The following is a 22106-nucleotide window of genomic DNA, read 5'->3' on the forward strand; positions in this document are numbered from 1 at the left end:
CCCCACTCAGCCCAGGCATTGGGCACTATGCATTGCCCCCCGTGTACTCACCTGTTGGTCTGGAGGCCCGTAGAGTAGCGCATACTGGGGGAGGACCCCGTCCACGAGCTTCTCCAACTCCTCGGAACTGGAGGCGGGAGCCCTTTCCCCAGTCGCAGCAGCCATTGTCACTTCCAGACCGAGGTCACAGCAGCACTTGCAGTATAGGTCCTCTCCTGTGGATGCTCAGGTCTTGTGTGATCAAGCAGAGAGAAAATGGCGGTTACGGGCGCGGCGGTGCTTGCCGCAGCGGTGCGTACCGCGGCGGCGCGTACCGCGACCGCCGGCGCTCACCGCCATTGGCTCCTGAAACCCATAGGTTTCAATGTTGTCCAATGCGGCTTTGCGCCGCGGACTGCGACCGCCTACCGCCACGGTGTGCAACGCTTGCGCTATTACCTCACTTCACATTGTCACACTTCACAGGTCAGGCAGCCGCCATTTCAAGGGCACACATGGCTTCATTCCTACTGCGTCACACATGGCTAGGCCTTGCACCGACAATCATACTAGCCATTCAATCCCGAGAGATACGTGTACTGGGCATGCTGTGGGCACTTACCTGTGGGTTGCTTGACTCTGTGCTCCATGTTGTCCTTCCTAGGCATCGTCCGCTGGGACTTGCGAGGAGACGGAGGAATCTTCCTGTGTACAGACCGCTGGTGGACCTGTCGACAATGGAAGAAAGACACGTCATACTCACCTACAGACTCAACCGTGCCACTATACAGGAACTGTGTGCCCAGCTGGAGCCAGACCTGATGTCACCCATCCGCCAACCCACAGGGATTCCGCCTCTAGTGCAGGTGCTGTCAGTACTGCATTTTTTGGCAAGTGGATCATTTCAAACTACCGTGGCCATTTCATCTGGGATGTCTCAGCCTATGTTTTCAAAGGTGTTGTCCAGAGTGTTGTCTGCCCTGATGAAATACATGCGGAGCTACATCATTTTCCCTGAGGTGGGTGACTTGCCTACAGTGAAGGGTGATTTCTATGCCCTTGGACACATTCCCAATATCATTGGTGCCATTGATGGTACCCATGTGGCTTTGGTTCCCCCAAAAGACGATGAGCAGGTGTACAGGAACCGTAAAAATTATCATTCGATGAATGTCCAGGTGGTCTGTTTGGCTGACCAGTACATCTCCCATTTAAATGCCAAGTTCCCAGGGTCAGTGCATGACGCGTACATCATGCGAAATAGCAGCATCCCTTATGTGATGGAACAGCTACAGAGACACCGTGTGTGGCTAATTGGTGACTCTGGTTACCCAAACCTGCCTTGGCTATTGACCCCAGTGAGGAATCCCAGGACCAGGGCAGAGGAACGGTACAATGAGGCCCATGGGCGGACTAGGAGGGTGATTGAGCGGACCTTCGGCCTCCTGAAGGCCAGGTTTAGGTGCCTGCATATGACTGGTGGATCCCTAATGTACTCACCAAGGAATGTGTGTCATATCATCGTGGCCTGCTGCATGCTTCACAACCTGGCTTTGCGACGCCAGGTGCCTTTCCTGCAGGAGGATGGTCCAGATGGTGGTGTTGTGGCCGCTGTGGAGCCTGCGGAGAGTGAAGAGGAGGAAGACGAAGAGGACGACACAGACAACAGGGACAGAGTGATACTGCAGTATTTCCAGTGACACACAGGTAATAATCTACTCCAGCATTGTATTATATCTGTAACTGTAGTGGCTCTCTACTGTCTGACCTTTCACCCCAATGTATGGTAACTTAGTTGTGTATATCACTTCCTATTTCAGTGATCTGATCCCCACGGAGTGCCCTCTGGTTTTTTTCCCCATGGACAACCGCTGTGTGACACTGGTATGTTGTCATCACAATGTAACTAGAAATGTTTTGTTGGTTATATCGAATACATTTGGTTTAAATAAATAGATAGCAGAATCCAGTTGGTTAATGTGCAATAATTGTGTTTATTGAAGTTTTAAGATAGGTGCATAGTTCAAACAGGGTGATGGTGGAGGCATGTCCATGGCAGTGTCCAGACTGTCGTTCCTACAGGTCCATTGTCCATATGCCTGTGGAAGGTGGAGCAGGGGCAGTTCAAGGTTGGACAGGGTAAACAAGTGGGACAGTGGGATGACATCCGGGGGTTTCCGTGCATGGCGGGGGTCTTGACATCCTACTCTGTCTTCTTCCTCGATCTCAGGCCTTTCTTGCGGGGTGGTTCTTGTTCTGCAGGGGGTGGGGTCCGGGAGGGCCGTTGCTGTTGTGTCGGGCCTCCTGACCACTAGCGCCGGCGGAGGTGGTGGGCTGTTCTTCCTCCATGCTAGTGGCAGGGGCCCTTTGGGGGGCCACATGGTCCCGCAATGTGGTGACAATCTGGTTGAGTGCCACCACGATTGTACCCATTGCGGAACTGATGGTGCGCAGTTCTTCCCGGAACCCCATGTTCTGGCCCTCCTGCATGGCCTGGATCTCCTGGAACCTGGCCAGGACCGTCGCCATCGTCTCTTGGGAGTGGTGGTACGCTCCCATGATGGTGGTGAGGGCCTCTTGGACAGCGGGTTCCCTAGGCCTGTCCTCCCTCTGTCGCACAGCAGCCCTCCCAGTTCCTCTTTGTTCCTGGGCCTCTGTCCCCTGGACGGTGTGCCCACTACCAGTGCCCCCAGGTCCCTGTTGTTGTTGGGGTTGTGGGTTACCCTGGGTGCCCTGTACTGGTAGACACACCGCTGCTTGACCTGTCCTGGAGACAGAAGCATGGGCCCGCTGGGTGGGTGCTGTGCTGGTGTTTCCTGAGGGGGGTAGGTCTGCTGTGGCCTGGGGCTGACTGAGGGTAACCGACTGTCCAGAGGTCCCCGATGGTCCGGGCTGGTCATCAGGTTCTAGGTCGACAGAGCTGCTGTCATCACTGGGGGCCTGTTCTGGGGGTGGGATGGACAAATCTGGACCGTCCTGGCCGGTATGTTGGCGTTCGGGCCCTGCAGGGGTAGAAGAATATGGTTATTGATTTTGTGTGTGCCGTGGCGTGCGATTTGTGGGTGCCCTTGTCCCCCATTGCTGGCAGTCCCATGTGGGAGGAGTTGTGAGGGTGGTTTGTGGGGGGGGATGGGTATGTGCAGTGGTCATGCTTAGGTGCTGGGTGTCCATGGTTTGTGCTGGCATTCAGGGGATTGGATTGGGTTGGGTGGGTTGTGCTGGTGAGACATTAACAGGGAGTATGTGTGCTGGGGGGTTAGGGGTGAGGGTGGGGGTGTGGGTTGGCATGCTGGTGGTTGGGGGGGGGTGAAGTAGTCGAGATTAGACTTACCAGAGTCCATTCCTCCGCCTACTCCAGCGAGGCCCTCAGGATGCAGGATGTTCAAGACCTCTTGCTCCCATGCTGTGAATTCGGGTGGAGTGGGTGGGGGTCCGCCGCCAGTCTTCTGCACAGCGATGTTGTATCTTGACACCATCGCCCGCACCTTCCCCCGTAGGTCGTTCCAGCGCTTTCGGATGTCTTCCCCATTTCTGGGATGCTGTCCCACAGCGTTGACCCTGTCGACGATACTTTGCCATAGCTCCGCCTTCCTGGCTATTGTGGTGTGCTGCACCTGTGTGCCGAAGAGCTGGGGCTCTACCCTGATTATTTCCTCCACCATGACCCTGAGTTCTTGGTCCGTGAACCTGGGGTGTCTTTGGGGTGCCATGGGGTGGTGTGGATGAGGTGTGGGGTGGTGTTTGTGGTGATGAGTGTAGTGGTGTGTGGTGTTTTGTGCGTAGATGTGGTGTGGGTGATGATGTTGGGTTCCTGTGTGTGTTGTGGTTTGCGTTCCCTGTGCTCTCTCTCTGTGTATTGCGCCTTGTCTCTGAATTTCGCTTTGTGGGGGTTTGTGGGTGATGTGGGTGTGTGTTTTATATGGTGATGGGTGTGTGGGAGTGGTGTTTGTATGTGTATCAGGTGTGTGTATTTGGAATTGTCCAATGTGGCTGTGTTTTGTAAAGGTGTGGGTATTTTGAGCGCGGCGGTGTGTACCGCCAATGGAATACCGCGGTTGAAAGACCGCCGCGTGGATTCGTGGGTCATAATGGCATGGGCGTGTTTGTGTTGGCGTGACGGTGGAGGTTTGGTCATCTCCAGTTTATCGCTGACCGCTGATGAGGCGGGCTTCAGTGGATGTCGGGTTTTTGGCGGTTTGGCAGTTGTGGGTCAGAATGACCGTGGCGGTTTACCGCGGCCGCGGCGGGATTATGGCGGTCTTCTGACCGGCGGTAAGTGCCTTTTACCGCCAGGGTCAGAATGACCCCCTATGTCTTTGAAAGGAGAACATCCTGGACTGTGGAATAACAACTTAAACATTTATTTCAACCTGGAGTGGAAATGTAGTGATAGAAATCGTTTTCATGACAAACCTAGGAACGTATGTGGATGTTTAAAGTTGGAGTTGCATGATTTAATTTGATTGGCTGTTGCCCCTTCAACGGCAAATAAACTGTTGCATTGATGAATCAGTTTGTCTATGGGCTGTCATCTACGAAATCCCAACTGGACTTTAGTCAGAATCTCGAGAGAGAATCACTGGAGATCAGAGAAAAATCCCTTTGTCCTTTATCCTGCTATTGCATGCTTTACCCCTGGACTCTGAGAGGTATTGCCCTCACTGCCCTTGCCCCTTTGAAATGCCTTGCTGAGACTTAAGAGAGTTTTTCCTAACTCAAAAAAGAAGACTCTTGACCAACCTTCTGATATGCTGAAGCTTTCCTTTTATACTTAATATTTGCCCATTTCAGTTAGTAACCTGATGCCCGTGATTAAATTTTTTTCAAATCGTTTTTGCCCTTTTTGTCATTTTGTCTTTGGCCCGCATGTGTCCCCCCTTTTTCATGCTTGGCTAACCTACAGGGATTTCCACTAGCCCAACTAAATTGAACTGTGCTGATTTGAACTACCTTAATGCTTATTAAAACTAAAAAAATGTTATTCCATACATCAGGTTTTATTACTGATGTTCTGTATTGTCTTTGTTGAGTGCCTAGTTCTCTTAATGTTAGTCCACCTGAACTAATTTTCGTCACCTTAGTCATCCCTTGTTGATACTGTATCTTTACAACTTTGTCTTGAGAACTGTCTACATGTCTCTGAGCTTAAATTGATAATCAGTCCCTTGGTTTTATTCTTGATGCGGGGTTATAGAGGGGGACTCAATGGTGGATATTTATGCTTACTCATAAAAAACAAGATTCATGGCTTTTAATGTGACTGTATTAGAACATTAGGAAAGTGAAGCTTATAGCTTCGTTTTCCCCCCTCTCGTCTGCACAGGATGTCTCATGTCCTATGACAATCACTGATCTGGAATATTATATCTTATAAGTATAATACTGCACATGGTAATAGTATTGGAAATATATGTGTATCATAAGTATTGTATGATGTTATTTTTGATAAATAAAATGTTTATGATAATATTTAATTGAACATGTCACACTTAGAGGGGTTCTTTGCACAAACAAGTGGGGCTTGGATTCAGGGAAATACACTCTATAACATTTTGAAGTCTGAGATCTTCTGCTCACAATGGGTTTGGGTCAAGTAATAGATGAGTGTAGAATACTAAATAATTTGAATTTGATATGTATAGATGAAGATGGAGGAAGTCAAAAATATGATTGGTGGACTTAATGTATTTTATTGTTTTTTTTTAATGGTTTTTGTATATATTTGTTTAACAGCCCTTTGTTGAAGGGTAACACACGTGGGCTGGTTTGGATGTACAATATTTGAAAAATAATGTGTTTCGTAGACTCACCTCTATGTCTAGTTGTGTGTTTTATGAATTAAATGGAAGAATCTCTGTTCCTATCTGAATGGATCTTAATATGATTAAATTATTTTTCTGTCCTCAATATGTATACTATTCCAATACCTCAATGATTATTTGGAGACTGCTACCTTTTCTGTTTTTATTGATTCATGAGTTACCTTTGTATTGGATGATCTGGATAAATGAGGCTGAGAACTAAGACGGATGGCTCCTTTGTCTGTTATTGGCATATACTCTTTTACAACATCCCACAAAATAAGGCATACATGAGGCCTTTAATCTACATGAGTATACCAACCGTGTTTTTCTTTCTCTTTAATGGTTCCTGAATGAAGCAGGGATTATTTACAGATTCAAGCTAGTCTAGCTGAAGGGGATAATACCCCGAAACGGGCCCCAAGATGCTTGTTTCTGGTCCAGGGAGGACCTGGCTTGGCAGTTCGGGCTGGACTGTTCCCATGGGGAACAGCATCAAGACTGATTTGCGTATGGCTGGGGCCAAACTGGAATGGCATGGTGAGCAAAAAAACTGATGGATTGAACCTAGATCTGTGACCGGGGGTGAATGTTTGATTTGGTCTGCATTCTGTCCATCAACTGTTCTTTTTGCATTTGTCGCCCCAAGTGGGAACCGTATGCCCAGACGTGGTTCCTATGCTCACTATGCCACCAGATTCAAGCTAGCCTGGCTGAAAAGGTGTGATACCCCGAAAACCGGTCCCAGGATGCTTGTTTCTGGTCCAGGGAGGACCTGGCCTGGTAGTTTGGGCTGGACTGCTATCATGGGGAACAGGGTCAAGACTGATTTGCATATGGCTGGGTCCAAATTGGATTGGCATGGTGAGCAAAAAAACTGATGGATTAAACCCAGATCTGTGATTGGGGGTGAATGTTTGATTTGGTCTACATTCAGTCCACCAACTGTTCTTTTTGCATTTGTCACCCAAAGTGGGAAGGGTTTGCCCAGGTGTGGGTCCTGAGCCCACTATGCCACCAGATTCAAACTAGCCTGGCTTAAGAGGGGTGATACCCCGAAACCGGTCCCAGGATGCTTGTTTCTGGTCCAGGGAGGACCTGGCCTGGCTGTTCGGGCTGGACTGTTCCAATGGGGAACAGGGTCAAGACTGATTTGCATATGGCTGGGTCCAAACTGGAATGGCACGGTATGCAAAAAACCTAATGGATTAAACCCAGATCTGTGACTGGGGGTGAATGTTTGATTTGGTCGACATTCCGTCCATCAACTGTTCTTTTTGCATCATTTACAATGTGACTAAAGAGCTCAAAGCCCTACACTCTCACACTATCTGAAGCATCTATGTTCTCTTTGTTATACTATGGACCTGAATTGAGTATGAAGAACTGAAAATCGTTCAGTGTTTAAAGGAAACTCTAAATATGCAGCTCAATCCAGGGTCTGAGTTCGTCCACCATACTATGTTGATGCTTGATGAAATTCAGCCAGGTATTATTTGATATTTCAAAATTCATTTGCACACCTGAGAATGTTCATGTCCATCCAAACTCTAAATAGGACCTTATGAAGTTGGCAGGTGCACAATATAGTCTACATTTATAGTATACATTGGTCATACTTTGGCTTCTATTCACCTGTCCATATGCATGATTATCTTTTGTAACACACGTTAAGACTTTCTCATACAATTTTGCAAACTCTTAACAGTATGTAAAATAACCTTCAGCCTCCCGGCCATGAGCAGTGCATTATAAAGGCATGATTTAAGCATTGTGCAGCAGACCGTAAGTGGTGAATTTTAGGGTCCTTTAGGTTTTGTATTGGATCCACACCCTTGATTTATCATTCAGTATATTTCTAAGGTTTTTGTCCCATGTTATTTTTGAAGTGTTTCTTCAGCCTCAACCATAACTATATTTCAACTGTATTTTTACAGTGAATTTCTGAGGTTTTTTATTTTACTAATACCAGTGATTACATGCAAGCTTAGCACCCACCATACATGGCTGGGTCCTGCAACCAGGCCCACAGTCTTGCATCCAAACAGCCCATGCGTTCTGCCCCCATCACGCAATGCCTTCAGATCCCGTGTTCAGGTAGATGCTAAGCTGAATAAGCCCCAGTCCAATACATCCTTTGAAGGTTTACAGCATGGGTTGTGTTTTAAACCTGTGTACACTTGTTTATTCTTCTAAGTGGTTAGCCATTCACTGCGCTCAGCTGTACATGCATCAAACAAGTCCAACCAATAGGTCAGACAACCCTTTTTATAAAATTTGTTTTTGAAAAATTAACAAGGATCCCAAAATTATGGATTGCATGCTTGCAGATAATCATTTATTTATTATCTCATTTTTAATTTTTATTACTCCATCATATGCTTTTCATTAGGCCCCCTCGTCGCTTCTGTCTCAAATAAAAAGTGATGACTTTTGTGCATTATACCTATAGCACTGTTTGTTGTTGCTGTGTACTCAAAGTTAGGGAAATATTTTAAAAACCCTAGCACCATTCTAATGCCATGTTAGCGTCATTTCTTTACAATAAAGGACAAAAATGTCACACCATGTTTACAAAGTGGCGCAATGCATGCATTGCACCACTTTGTAAACCTTTGCCCTACACTATGCCTGTGCCAGGCAAAATGTATGCAAAGGGGGTGTCCCCCTGTTAGGGGGGCCGAAAATATGTGGCAAGGAAATCTAACAGATTTCTTTGCATTATTTTTTTGGGCACTTATAATGCCTGCTTAGAGCAGGTGTTAAAAGGGGGCACACCATTGTTTACAATGGGTCCCTATGTAATCTGCAGGATTAGATCCACAATTTTGGCACTACTCCTGCAGAGTACATTAGTAGGCGCTCACATGGGGGCAGTGGGGGGTGGTAAAGGGCGCAAAAAAAGTGGCACCGCACTTCTTAAATATGCCCCTTATTTTTTAGATTGATCTGAGATTACCATACTCTGAACATATTCTCTCTTTCTATTCTTTGTAAATCAATTTCTTCATGCCTTAATCCCTTCTCTTGCATAGAAATGGTCATTATGTCAGCCCTTTTCTCTGCTATTAATTTTGCACTATGTCATACTCACAAGTTTGGACACATTTGCAAATTCCATGTTGTAGAAAACATAACTCAAGTTCTGTATCCCACAGCAAAATTAATTAAAAAAAAAAAAAAGGTAGCTCTAGATTTTAACAATATGCAGGCACCCAATACCTTTTTCAAAAGGAATTATCTGCAAATCTACTGAAGGGTTTCACATGAAACCATAAAAAGCAAGCATTCCCTGAGTGAGTTTCTACTATCCTGTACAGAAACTGCGATCCTCCATGCAATCAATGACCCCCTTAGAAACCTCGACTCCGGCAACTCCTGCCTCCTAGTCCTCCTGGATCTATGAGCTACATTTGACACTGTCAACCATCATGACCTCCTTTATACTCTTGAACTACATATGGGATGTGGAGCAACAGTCCTCAACTGGTTTTCCTCTTACCTATCTAACTGTTCCCAAGTTGTGAAAATGGGCAACTCATTCTTGAGACCAGTCAGCGTTCACCAAGGTGTCAGCCAAGGTTCGATCCTCTCCCCAACCCTCTTCAACCTCTACCTAGAACAACTATGTGTGATTCTCAGAAACTCTGGGATTCTCTTCCACCTCTATGCTGACGATTACCAAATATACTTGAAAATCTCATCCCTGGAGGATGTTGCCCTGCTTTCAAATACATTTTTAAAGATTCAAAACTGAATGTCCAAGCCCCATTTAAAACCCAACCCAACCAAAATAGAATTTATTTTGATCTCACCTCCGACAACAAAAACGCCAGTACAAGATTGGATGGCCAACTTTTCCACCTTTGTAGGCTGCCTCGCCATTGCCACTAGTGCCAAACCACTCAGCATCACCCTGGACAATCGTCTTAATTTTCACAGCCACATAGCAGCTATGGCCAGCAGTGCACAACACCAACTTAGGCAGCTTTGGGGCATCAGACAAATTAATTCCAGAACAAGCCCACAAAACTGTGGTGTGGTCTCTTGTTGTCTCTAGACTAGACAATGGAATTGCCCTTCTTTCTGGCGTTCCCAAAGTTCACCTAGGCCCACTGAGAGCAACATTACATGCTGCAGCAAGCTTCGTCATAGGTCTCAACAAATTTGACTACCTATCCCTTGCTAACCCTCCAATGGCTCCCCACTGAAGGGCAGGCCTAATTCAGAATCACTTGCATCACCCACAGAGCGCTGCACTGCTTCTAACCCTCCTATCATAGCAAGAAACTAAAAATCTCCGGTGCAAATAGACTTTTCAGAAATGCCCAGTCCCTGCTCTTGGAACCCCCACATGAATCACTCTTCCTCTGGCAGTGCCACTAGAATCCGGAACGCTCTGCCGCCCTCCCTTTTTCTGACCTCCTGCCTTGCAACCTTCAAAAAGGACCTCAAGCTCCTCCTATTTGACAGACATCTTGGTTAATTCAACTTCATCCAGATTTATTTACTTTCTCCAAGACACCCTGATCTGCCTTTGTTTAACTGACCATGTCTTCTTCCCTATTGTTGTAACTGTTTCTTGTGGCAATTCCTGTATACATACACTGATGCAAAAATCCAACATAAACTACTATTATGTAACCTGCTGAAAACCTGATTTCTGTGTGTTGTAAAGTGCCCTGATGGCTTCGGGCCATCTCTGCACTATATAAAATTGCAAAAAAATAAATAAGTTCTGTTTAGATCCATCCTTTAGTTTACACTATTGCTAAGAGTAAAAAAGATCTTATCAAAGCTATAATGGGAAATACTTTTTTGGGCCCCATTAACTTTTCTTCCTTACATGGATGCATATGAAACATAGCATGCCAAAACAAATCTGGGAAGAGAAGTGAGTGGCAATTTTCACAGAGAATATTTCACTGGCAGCAAAATGGTTGAAATGCATCTAAAAATTACAAACAGATTTGTGATTCCCAACTTTCTAACTTTGATATTTTTACCAAACCTATTATTTTTTGAGTGCACTATATAGACAAACTGTTTGTTGTTTGGAATGGGGATGGTCATATGGCAGAACAATTTATAAAGACTTATAACACCGGCAGCAGTCAGTCAGTTAAAAACTCAGACCTCAACTGCAGTCCACTAAAGAGTTCCAACAAATGCACGAACCAGGTCTTGGGGCCAGACCCTTCAGCATCCACCAATGCACATAGTGTAAAGACTGTCCTCTACAAGGGTTGGATACTACAGACAGGTTGGGCCTGGCCATGAGGACAGAGTTGTAGCTAATCTCCACTGTGAATAGGATCAACAACAAATAGGAATTTGCTGAAAAACAACAATGGTTAAAGTGACTTTCTAGTTAGGTGTTGAAGTAAATTCACAAACTAATGTTAAAAAAACAAAAAAAACACTGGAGTAGGCTAGCTTTAGTTTAGTTAATTAACTGTAATTTGCTCCACATTATCCATGGCTTTTTGTCTCATATATTACATCACTAATGACATATCAAATTATTTCAATGATGGCATCAATGATGACATCATGCAATCATGGTGACACTGTCCTATAGGGATTGTGAACTTTAAGTAATTTAACACTACAACTATGGATAACTTTTCTATTCACCGTGATGTGATGACCCTCTAAAAAACTTCACATGACCAGCAGTTTCAAGCCAAGAGTTTAACAGGTATGCATTTGCCTCCGAGAAGATCTTCTGTCAGGCCCTATAAAAAACCCTCTATAGTTTAGTAACATATACAACACACATTCCTGAGACAGACACAATAGCATACAACCTTGACACAGTTTAACTTGGGCACAGGGCCAAATATCCACTGGTGGGTAATCTGTTGTCCATCAGAAGATCATTCTTGCATATTTGTGGGAGCAGGCTTTGGCTTTAAGTCTCAACCTAATTTCAAATATGTCTCTGCAGCCCATTTGAGGGGCGCTCTGCCTTTATCTTGTTGAACATGGAGCAATACCTGCACCCCAAAATCTATAGATTTGTAAACAGTGCACCATATCACTATCAACATGCACAATCACACTTGCCTTCAGGGCTTGCTCAATTTCCAAGCTATAGCTTCACACTTCGGTAACTTAATGTTCTATATGATTATTGTTTTATCAGGGACCATTGATGTTGTCAATCATACCATGTGAGATGTTTTTGAAGTAAAATCCTTCTCAAGTAAATCGCAGGAGACTTCTGGTACCAGTAAGAACATTTAATCAATGGCCACCAGAGTGCCTGACAGCAAAATTCCAGAAGGCAGTACAGGTTACAGAAGGGATTACATTCCAATACATTTTTAGCATGCACATGATTAATACACAGCCTATGAGGTCACAGTACTGCTGCACTGCTAAAAAATTTAACATCATTATGACAGGTGCTGATCCCCCATTAATCATGCAGTACTTCAATTATCACTGGTGCAAAGATAATAAGGCAGTTTCATCAGATATGTAAGCAGCTTACCCTCCATATTGGGGTATTGTCAGATTACCTTTCAAATGGCCATAGGGTAAGCAGGGATTACTGGGCCCAACTGCAGGGGTTGAGGCCTTTTACTCCAAGTGTCCTGGGCCCATTCTATTATGGATTCTGAGCAGCTGGGTCAAGTACTCCTTCTACATTTGACTCTCACTGGTAAGGTGATCCAGCAGTCAAAGGGTCCCTTGGTGGGAGGTGGATACAGGGTAGTGATAATGGACTCACAATTTAAAAGGCACACAGCACTAGCAACAAATCATTATCCTGCCAAATACTTTGTCTTAATAAAAAAGAGAAGTATTTTATTTCTACCACTTATGAACACAAAGGAAAAATACAGCATTCACAAACAATTGCATAGTTCCCCACCAACCCGCCATTAAGGTTTGTGCTCTTGTTTTTCTTTGGTGGTTCACTGTCCCACACCTCAAACTCCCCTTCTTTTAGTCCACTTCCAGTCACCAAATATGATTTACGGTCTGAGTTTCTGAAGTTTTGTTTGGGTGGTCTGCTTCTTTTTAAGTGTCCACTCCTCTGCTCTCTATTCCTCTTAAAAGCAGTCTTTTATAGCAGGAGCTACTCCAAAGCTTATAGCCCAACAACACAGACCATGGGAGTGACTGGAGTTCACACCTGGATGTCAGCCACAGTGATATATGCATCAAAAGAATAGCCCAGGCTCTCCAGCTCTACTCTTTATGATTCTATTATCAGCCCCATCTCCCTCCTGAGGTGTGCCAAGGCCCCTTCCCTGTGACCTCGCACTGAATCTAAGAGAACACTTTATAATGTATAGGGGAATCCTGGCTCACCTCTTTTCAGTGTATGTCCCACCCATCTAAGAGGAATGCAGCAATACACAAATCTGTCTAGGGGATTTTTTTTCTAAATTTATCAACATCAGACCTGGGTCTCCCAAAGTGGAGACCAGGACCCTCCATGAATTGTACCAGCCACGGGCACACATATACCCAGTGCATGTAGACAACCTGCACACACTGCACAGAACTGAATGGTTCATGTAATGCACCATTCATAGGCATGCATACATGCAGCACATACATTTATCATGGAGGCACTGCACAGCACTGCATCTGTCATGTACTGTACCACTCATAGGCACACCTACATCCAGCACATGCAATTACCACATCTTCCATGCATTGTCCAACTCACAGGCACATATACACCCAGCATATGCACTCAACATGCACACACTGATCAGTACTGCATTATCCCCGTATTGTACCCTTCCCAGACAGACATACTCCCAGCGCAGATACACCACTCATACCCTGCACAGCACTACACACCAAACCAGTGTAGGCCAAGGGTGAGTACAGTACACAGAAGCAGAGCCTTAAAATGAGTGAGCATGTAGGTCTCACTCTTGTGACACAGGTTAAATAGGACCTGTTCACTCATACTGATCATGACACAGTATGCTGCACTCATGCTGCGTAACTCCTGGTGAAGGCAGTAGCCTTTCACTATTATGAGGGTAGCTCTCTGGGTGCCCCCTCCTGGCCCAACAAGCCTCAGTCTGTGAGACAGACCTATGTCATAGTGCACACAAAAGATCTGTGTTTGCCTGTGACTAAAAGAATCAGGATTAGGGATCCAGATATTGGTACATTTGGGTACTAAGGGCAGGGTGCACGTACATTCCCATGCATAGGGCATTTGTATCCCAAAAGGTATAAATTTGTACCTACTGGGTGCACCTTATACTGACTAAGTTCCAGTAAGGTCTACCTGACCCCAGTGTTCTAGGTCATGTACTAGCTTTTCAAAAAGACCTTTCTTCCTCCCTCAATTTAGAGGCCCGTTACTGCGTCACCACCCTTTGTATCTACACATTCTTTCCTTATACTGCCCTAAGCAAGCAAAGTTCCACTGTCCTATCTCTGAACTTAACCTCATCCTTTGCCTTTTGTACATATCATTACTATCTATTGTTCCATATATAAATTAGGTTTGCAAGCACACTTTAAATATTGTATTTGAACCAGCCCTTCCTGCCCTGCTTCTAACTAAAATACCAAACTGAACATGGCTATTTTAATTTTGTCCTTGACAGTTTATTTAGTAATATCATCAATTATGTTATACTACATGTCATGAGTTACCCAATATATTAGGTCTTAAGAAGAGCATTGGAGGGTGGAAGCGAAAGGTATAGTTAGATCATTAATTTATAAGATTAATTTCAGTGGTTTCTTTGTTTTCAAACATTGGTGTTTATCTTATTTCAACAACTCATTATAACGTCATTTTAACCTTAGTGTTTTTTCAGTGAATTTCGGCGTTTCTTTTCAATCAATATAAGCTAAACTCATATGACCATATTCCATAATATTAGATCCAGCTGCAGATCTGCATCACGTCTGATGGAGTTTTTTTCTGCAGCTTCCCTCTTTGTATCCGACTACATTAAGCTCAACCATGCACTGTATCCTCATTTGCTTAACTTTAGTGCAAATTTTGTTTTATGTGCGTCTGCGTTGATATCTGGTGTTCAGCGCTGTCAAACCCTTGCGTTAATAAATATTTTTATTTTAAAGTCTGGGATTATTTGTTCTGAGCATGAAGGGAGAACCAAATTCAATGCAGTATTTAATCTTGTTCATTTTCTATATATTGTAAGGTGTTAGGGGCACATCTGAGTAGGCAGCAGCTACAGTATCCATGTTACAGTAAATACGTTAATCTCTTAAATGTTCAAAAAACTCATTCTTCTTGTTACCATAACTTTGGATCAGCGGTTCTCCAGTGGAAGTATGTGAAATAACTGTATCATGTATCAGTGTCTCCAAGACCGTGTGAGGATCCCTTCCAATTAGAGTATTCTGTGTGAATCTGTATAATCACATTATTGACTGACAAATAAAATTTGTTGTTGCTTGTAAGAAATTGGATTATTATTTGAGATAGAAAAAAAAAAAACCTTTGTCACTAAATCAATCTGTGCTTAACCCTCAGGTAGCTAGGCACAAAGCAGTCAGGCTTAACTTAGAAAACATGGTTAAAGTATTTCTGCAGCATTTAAACAATAATAAAGTGAAAATGAAAACAAGAAAGACCCCCGAACCAATATAGGAAAACAGAGTAGATATTAATAAATATAGTCATACCAAAATTATTAAAATCCAATCAGTTGCAAAGAAGACATATGATTTAAAAATGTTAGATGAAAACAGTGCTAAGAAGCACAAAGCACCACTCATGGTTATCTAGTTTCACTAGATTAGGGGAAAGTGACAAGTGCAGACTGATTCCAATGCATTCTGCATCACACATAGAAAGAGGAAAACGCCTCTACAGATTCTTTTTGTGCAGGAAGTTGCCTTTTCTTGCACACAAACAATCCTGTATGCAATACAGGCACCCTTGCACCATGGTGCACGGGTGCTTGTGTTGGCACTAGGCAGGCAAAAGGGCACCAGCACAGGGGTACATGACAGAAATGCATTGAATTTTGTAAATACAGTGCATTTCTGCCCTTTCCCTGTGGTGCTGGGCATCACAGCAAGTTCACTTGCTGCTCTGCTTTGCACCACTATTCTAGTAATTAGCCCCTAGGAGTTTTTTCACTGTAGGGACACATATGGCTTAAAAACGCATGTCCTACTTTTCAATTTTCATTCACCCTCCCCTATGAACATCTAGGGCCTACATGTAGTATATTGGTTAATTTTATGTCCTGCCTTCCCTAGTTTTATGTCATTTTCTAAATATGGTGATTTCAGTGTCTTGAAAGTGTGTGCTATATTTGGAACGTTGATTCTGAGTGTTCCAAAGAGTCAGGTGAGAAAACTCTTTGCAGTATAAGCTGAAATCCAGTCAATATGCTCCTTGGTAGGGTGTTCTGTGTCATAAGGATGCAACATACTGAGAAAATGTGGTGTACCTTAAGAAGGATTGTGAATAATAAATGCACCTTCTTTCCCTTCATCTGTGTACCTTCCATCTTACTAGAAATCTTTAGGGGTTCAGTAGAGCATTGTTCTGATATGCACCATTACCCCAACAGTGCAATTACAATGTTGCCAAACAAACGTTTATGGTCATCTATTTTTATGGTGTTCGATCATTGACTTTGCAGTAAAATTCTCAAAACAAATATACTTTCAGTCCATCCTTATTATTTTAACTCAATACAAATTGATTTTCTTGAATTCTGAACCCATTCACCTTATCGAAGCTGAAATAGATTAAATAAAATAAGAACCCAAAAGTCTCAACAAGTAGCAAACATACATGTTTCAATTCAAACTCAAATAATTTTGTTCTGAAACATTCTATGCAATATGTTCACGTGTGTACACACGGTTTCAGTCCTGTTCCTCGGTTTCAACCCTTATTGTTCCCATTTATTGCGTTTTTGCCGTAATTAGGATATCAGATCATTATTTCAAGGTGAAATTTCTTTTTTTTTTCATTTAGTGGACATTATTCCCTTTTTTCGTCCAGCGTACTGCTTGGATTTCTTACTAAGCTTTAGTTCATGTCTCATTTATCTTCCATTTCCGGGTATTATTTTCAATGTTTATGTAGCACAGCTAAATTGTTTACCCATCACTTTACATAGACAAATTTTGACAAAAACGACATTAAATTACCTTTATGCTTCATATTAATTTACTCCATGACCTACGGAAATGTGACTCAAATTTCTTACTTTAAAGGCTCAAAGAGTGACTTTCAACCAGTCGTTAATATGGAGCTGTAAATGCCTGTTACAATTTTACCTTGACACTAAGCAGTGCTCGCCCTCAGTTACGCAGTACAGACCAATATAGACCACCATTAATGCAATCTTATTTCAACTTCAGGCGAACAGGAACAGGGAGGAAATGAGTTGAAAAATAGTCATCTATACGTCCTCAGTAGAGAGGCATAGCAGTGCGCTATTGGACGTGATTTGGGATACTTAGATTAAGTATTTTATTTAATGCTTCATATATATCCTAAGAAGATATATCATGGTTAAAATAAACATATGTACATTGTGGTAAATTACCTAAAACATTTACACTGTGTGCATGAAATGAAACATATGGCATGTTTTTTTTTTCTTTAAAAGGTTATTTTTATTTTTTTAAAGCGCATTTATCAGTTTTACAGCAAGTATCTCCACAATGTAATGGTCATCGCAAGAGATTGTGATTCTATTACATAGAACAGAATAAAGAACAACAATAACAAAGAACAAGCATTTATAATGTAACAGGTTGAGAGTTAGAACTGTTGGCGTTGTAAATGGCAATGTCTTTTATTTATGTGTTTTGGTTTAGAGTGTAGGGGATGTATGTTGAGTAGAGAGGGAATTTGTGGTTTGCATTTTAATTGTTACTTGTGCAGTGTGCAATTGTGTGGTACAGAGTGTATTTGTGTAGTGGAATTATGTGTATTTTATATATGGGCGAGAGTTGCATAGAATCGATAGAAAGTATGATAGAGGGGATAGGTAGTTTATTTAAAAACTTGTGCAAGTTTCCCTCACACAGATGGACAAATGCAAGCTACTCTCAAACAGAACAGGGAAGGTACAATGCAAGCTTCCCTCACACAGAAGGTACAATACAAGTTTCCCTCACAGAGAAGATACAATGCAAGCTTCTTTCACACACAGCAGATATAGCACAGCAGCAGTGCAAGCTTCCCTCACACACAATGCAGATACAGCACAGCAGCAGTGCAAGCGTTCCTCACTCACAGGAGATACAGCACAGGTAGCAGCATTGTAAGCTTTCCTCACACACAGCAGATACAGCACAGCAGCAGTGCAGGCATCCCTCTCAGAGAATGTACAATGCAAGCTTCCCTTACACAAAGAACAGATATAGTGCAGGCAGCAGTGCAAGCTTCCCTCAAACACAGTAGATACAGCAAAGCAGCAGTGCAAGCTTCCCTCACAGAGAAGGTACCATGCAAGCTTCCCTCACAGAGAAAGTACAATGCAAGCTTCCCTTGCATGGAAGGTATAATGTAAGCTTCCATCACAGGGAAGTTCTAATGCAAGCATCCCTCACAGAGAAGGTACAATGCAAGCGTCCCTCACAGAGAAGGTACAATACAAGCTTCTCTCACACAGAAGGTACAATGCAAGCTTCCTTCACAGATAAGGTACAATGCAAGTTTCCCTCACACAAAAGGTAATTGTTTTTTAAGGGGGAGTCCTTTAGGGTAAGTATAAAACTGCTTGTGTTTTAGTTCTTTTTTTATTTGCAAATTAGAAGGAAATGACAGGCTACCTTTTACATGCTCCTAAAACCTTTAACCTTTTACCTTTAAACATCTGGAAAAGAGACACACAGCCTTTTAAACCACATAAACGCACTCATAAAGGTGTAAAGTTGAATAAATATGAACATACTTTGTAGTAAAGCATAAACACAATGTTGAATGAAAGTACTGTAGCAGTTTAAAAAACGAGGAAAAGAGACACTTCCTTTCTACTGTATTTGCACACGCCTTATGTGAGAGGCCAGGGTGCTTCACATGTTTGCTCAAATGCAACCGTATTTTAATGCTACGTCATGTTTACACTTAATACAAAGTTTAGTTTTTTTCTTTTTGTTTGTTTGTTGGTGCCTTTGTGCAAATTAAAGATGCCGGCAGGCAGATGCAGTGCGGGGATGTTTCCCAAACTGGTCCAAATATCGAGTGATTAAAAAAAAAGCGGATGCTGATGGAGTTCAAATTACGGAGCATAACTCGAAAAAAAAAAAAAAAAAAGCAGAAAAGTGATATAAAAAAAAATAGCCATTGACAAAAGAGACACATCACTATGCATAGGTGCCTTTGTGCAATTTGAAAACGGTGTGGCAGGCTTGGAACACAAGCAGTAAACTAATCAACCAAGCAGTGTTATGTAGTGCACTTCGGAAAACAAGTAGGAAAGTAAATAAACAGCAAATTACCTCTGATAAGGAAAGAAAATAGTTAGCTTGGCTGACAGACTGGAAGAGGAATTCTGAAAATGAAATTTCAAGTAAAAACCACATACTGCCATTTTGAAAAGAGACACAGCCATTTATCAGTACCTTTCTGAGATTGGAAAGAGAAAGACAGCCAGATGCAGTTCAGGACTATTTCAAAATCTGGTGTAAATGTCAGAGCGAGAATGTTCTTGACGGTAAAAGAACAGTGACATGCTGAAGAGTCCCAATTACAGAGCCAACTAGACAAGCAATTAAATATAGGTGGGTGAGCCGTGCCATACAAAAGAAAGGTGCGGATGCCATATTTAAACATAAAGGGCGGCATGCCACGCTGCAACAATTAAAAACGGTTTGCCCCCAACAACATGAGAAGAATGCAAGTGGAAGGAAACTGTAGTTGAGCAGTGCTCCACTGCGAAAAACGGAAGTGACGTATCGCTGCATGAACCACCTAGAAATCAGCAAAGAAGAGCGACACTGAACTAAACCAATGGTAAACAGCAGATGAGAACAAAGTCCTTTTTCAATGCAACAGGTCTACAAGACACTGCCTAGGCTCGACCTGAAAAATAGTAGAGTCATAGTGCAGAGCGGTAGTGTGTAGGCAGGTTCATCTCGTCACAACTATGAAGTTTGTATATTCCACTAGTTGGACATATTGCCAAGGCATGTCAGTGACAATGCATGAGGATTTTAGTCAGGGCCGAAGAGCGTCAGGCCACACAGTAGTCTGTTGCAGATTACTGCAACAACATGGAAAAGAACAAGGAGTGTGTGTACAATGGCAGTGCAATGTGAACAGTGCAATCTAAGTAGGATCTTGGCAGTCCTGTTGTAGCAGGAAGTCTCTGAGTGAGCCCCAAATATCTTTGGGTCTGGAAGCAGGTGGCAATGCTTCGGTATACATTTCACTACTGGTATCACAATGGGTGTTAGACCTGGCATCCCTAGTGTGGTCTTCCCCTGTCTTTTCGCCTCTGTTCCCATGTTTTGGCAGTTTGCTGGACTCTGTTTTTGCTGTTTCTGGTACTCTGGGCAATTTACCACTGCGTTCCAGTACTAAAGTCCAAGTGTTCCTGTGAAAATTGTATGTTTAATTGACTTTTCCATGATTGGCATAGTTGATTTACTAGTAACCCCCTAGTAAAGTGCACCAGAGGTGCCCAGGGCCTGTAAATCAAATGCTACTACTGGGCCTGCAGCACTGGCTGTGCTACTCACATTAGTAGTCCTGTAAACATGGCTCATACCTGCCACTGCAGTGTCTGTGTGTACAGTTTTAAACTGCCAATTCGACATGACAAGTGTACCACCTTGCCAGGAAAACCTTCCCTTTTTATACATGTATGGCACCCCTAAGGTAGGCCCCAAGTAGCCTTATGGGCAGGATGCAGTGTATGTTGAAGGTGGGTGTTGGACTTTTTTCCTTTTACAGGGTCATCTCCATTCTTTTCGCTTCCTGCCTCCTATTTGTTCTGACCTGTTGTTGGCTTTTAAATTTAAACTCTGAGCACTTTACCACTGCTAACCAGTGCTAAAGTGCATATGCTCTCTGTAAATTGTTTTATTGATTGGTTTATCCATGATTGGAATATTTGATTTACTAATAAGTCCCTAGTACAGTGCACTAAAGGTGCCCAGGGCCTGTAAAACAAATACTACTAGTGGGCCTGCAGCACTGGTTGTGCCACCCACATGAGTAGCCATGTAATCATGTCTCAGACCTGCCACTGCAGTGTCTGTGCGTGCAGTTTTAAACTGCTAATTCGATTTGTCAAGTGCACCCACTTGCCAGGCCTAAACCTTCCCTTTTCTTACATGTAAGACACAACTATGGTAGGCCCTAGGTAGCCCCATGGGTAGGATGCAGTGTATGTTTAAGGTGGAACATATACTAATGTGTTTTATATGTCTTGACAGTGAAATACTGCAAAATGTGTTTTTCACTGTTGCAAGGCCCACCTCTCTCATAGGTTAACATGGGGGCTGCCTTTAAATATGATTAAAGCGTAGATTCCCTTTGGGAGCAGATAGACATGTGGAGTTTGAGGTCTCTGAACTCACAATTTGAAATGCATCTTTTAGTGAAGTTGGTTTTGAGATTGTATGTTTGAAAATGTCACTTTTAGAAAATGGGCATTTTCTTGCTTCAACCATTCTGTGTTTCTGCCTGTTTGTGGATTCACTGTCTGGGTCAGTTTGACAGTTTGGTTGTTTGCACCTCCCTCTAGACAGTGACACAAAGGGAGCTGGGGTGCAGCCTTCATAGCCTGATGAGCCATCTGTGCTAGGAGGGAGGGGAGGAGTGGTCACTTAAACCTGAAAGGGCAGTCATTGCCCTCACACAATGCAGTCTCCAACCCCCTGGATGTGTGTCTGGGGCCTGACCTGGGCAAGGCAGGATTTTACAAACAAGAGAGACTTTCCTTTGAAGTAGGCCTAATTCAAAGACCAAAATGGGTATAAGAAGAGCACCCAACCCATGAAAAATTAGATCACTTCTGGACATCAAGAGGAACCTCTGCCTAGAGAAGAGCTGAGGAGAAGTGCTGCCCTGCCTGTGACTGTGCTTTGTGGAGCTATCCTGCAGTTGCTGCTTCTGCCTGTGGAAGGGACAAAGACTGGACTTTGTTGGGTATTCCTTCTTGTGAAGAAATCTCCAAGGGCTTGTCCTGAGCTTGCCTCCTGTTATTGAAGTCTCAGTGCTATCAAAGAATTCCCCTGCCAACACCTGGACTCTCTGCTGAGACTCCTGCCCTGCCCAGTGGTGCCCTATCCAGTTCCTGGGGCCTTGGCAGGTGAAGCTGGCAGACCAAGATTGAAAATCCACGCACAGACCGCCATGCTGGGGAAAAGTTTGACACA

This window comes from Pleurodeles waltl, chromosome 1_2 (genome assembly GCF_031143425.1).
Source record: "Pleurodeles waltl isolate 20211129_DDA chromosome 1_2, aPleWal1.hap1.20221129, whole genome shotgun sequence".
Classification (NCBI taxonomy): Eukaryota; Metazoa; Chordata; class Amphibia; order Caudata; family Salamandridae; genus Pleurodeles; species Pleurodeles waltl.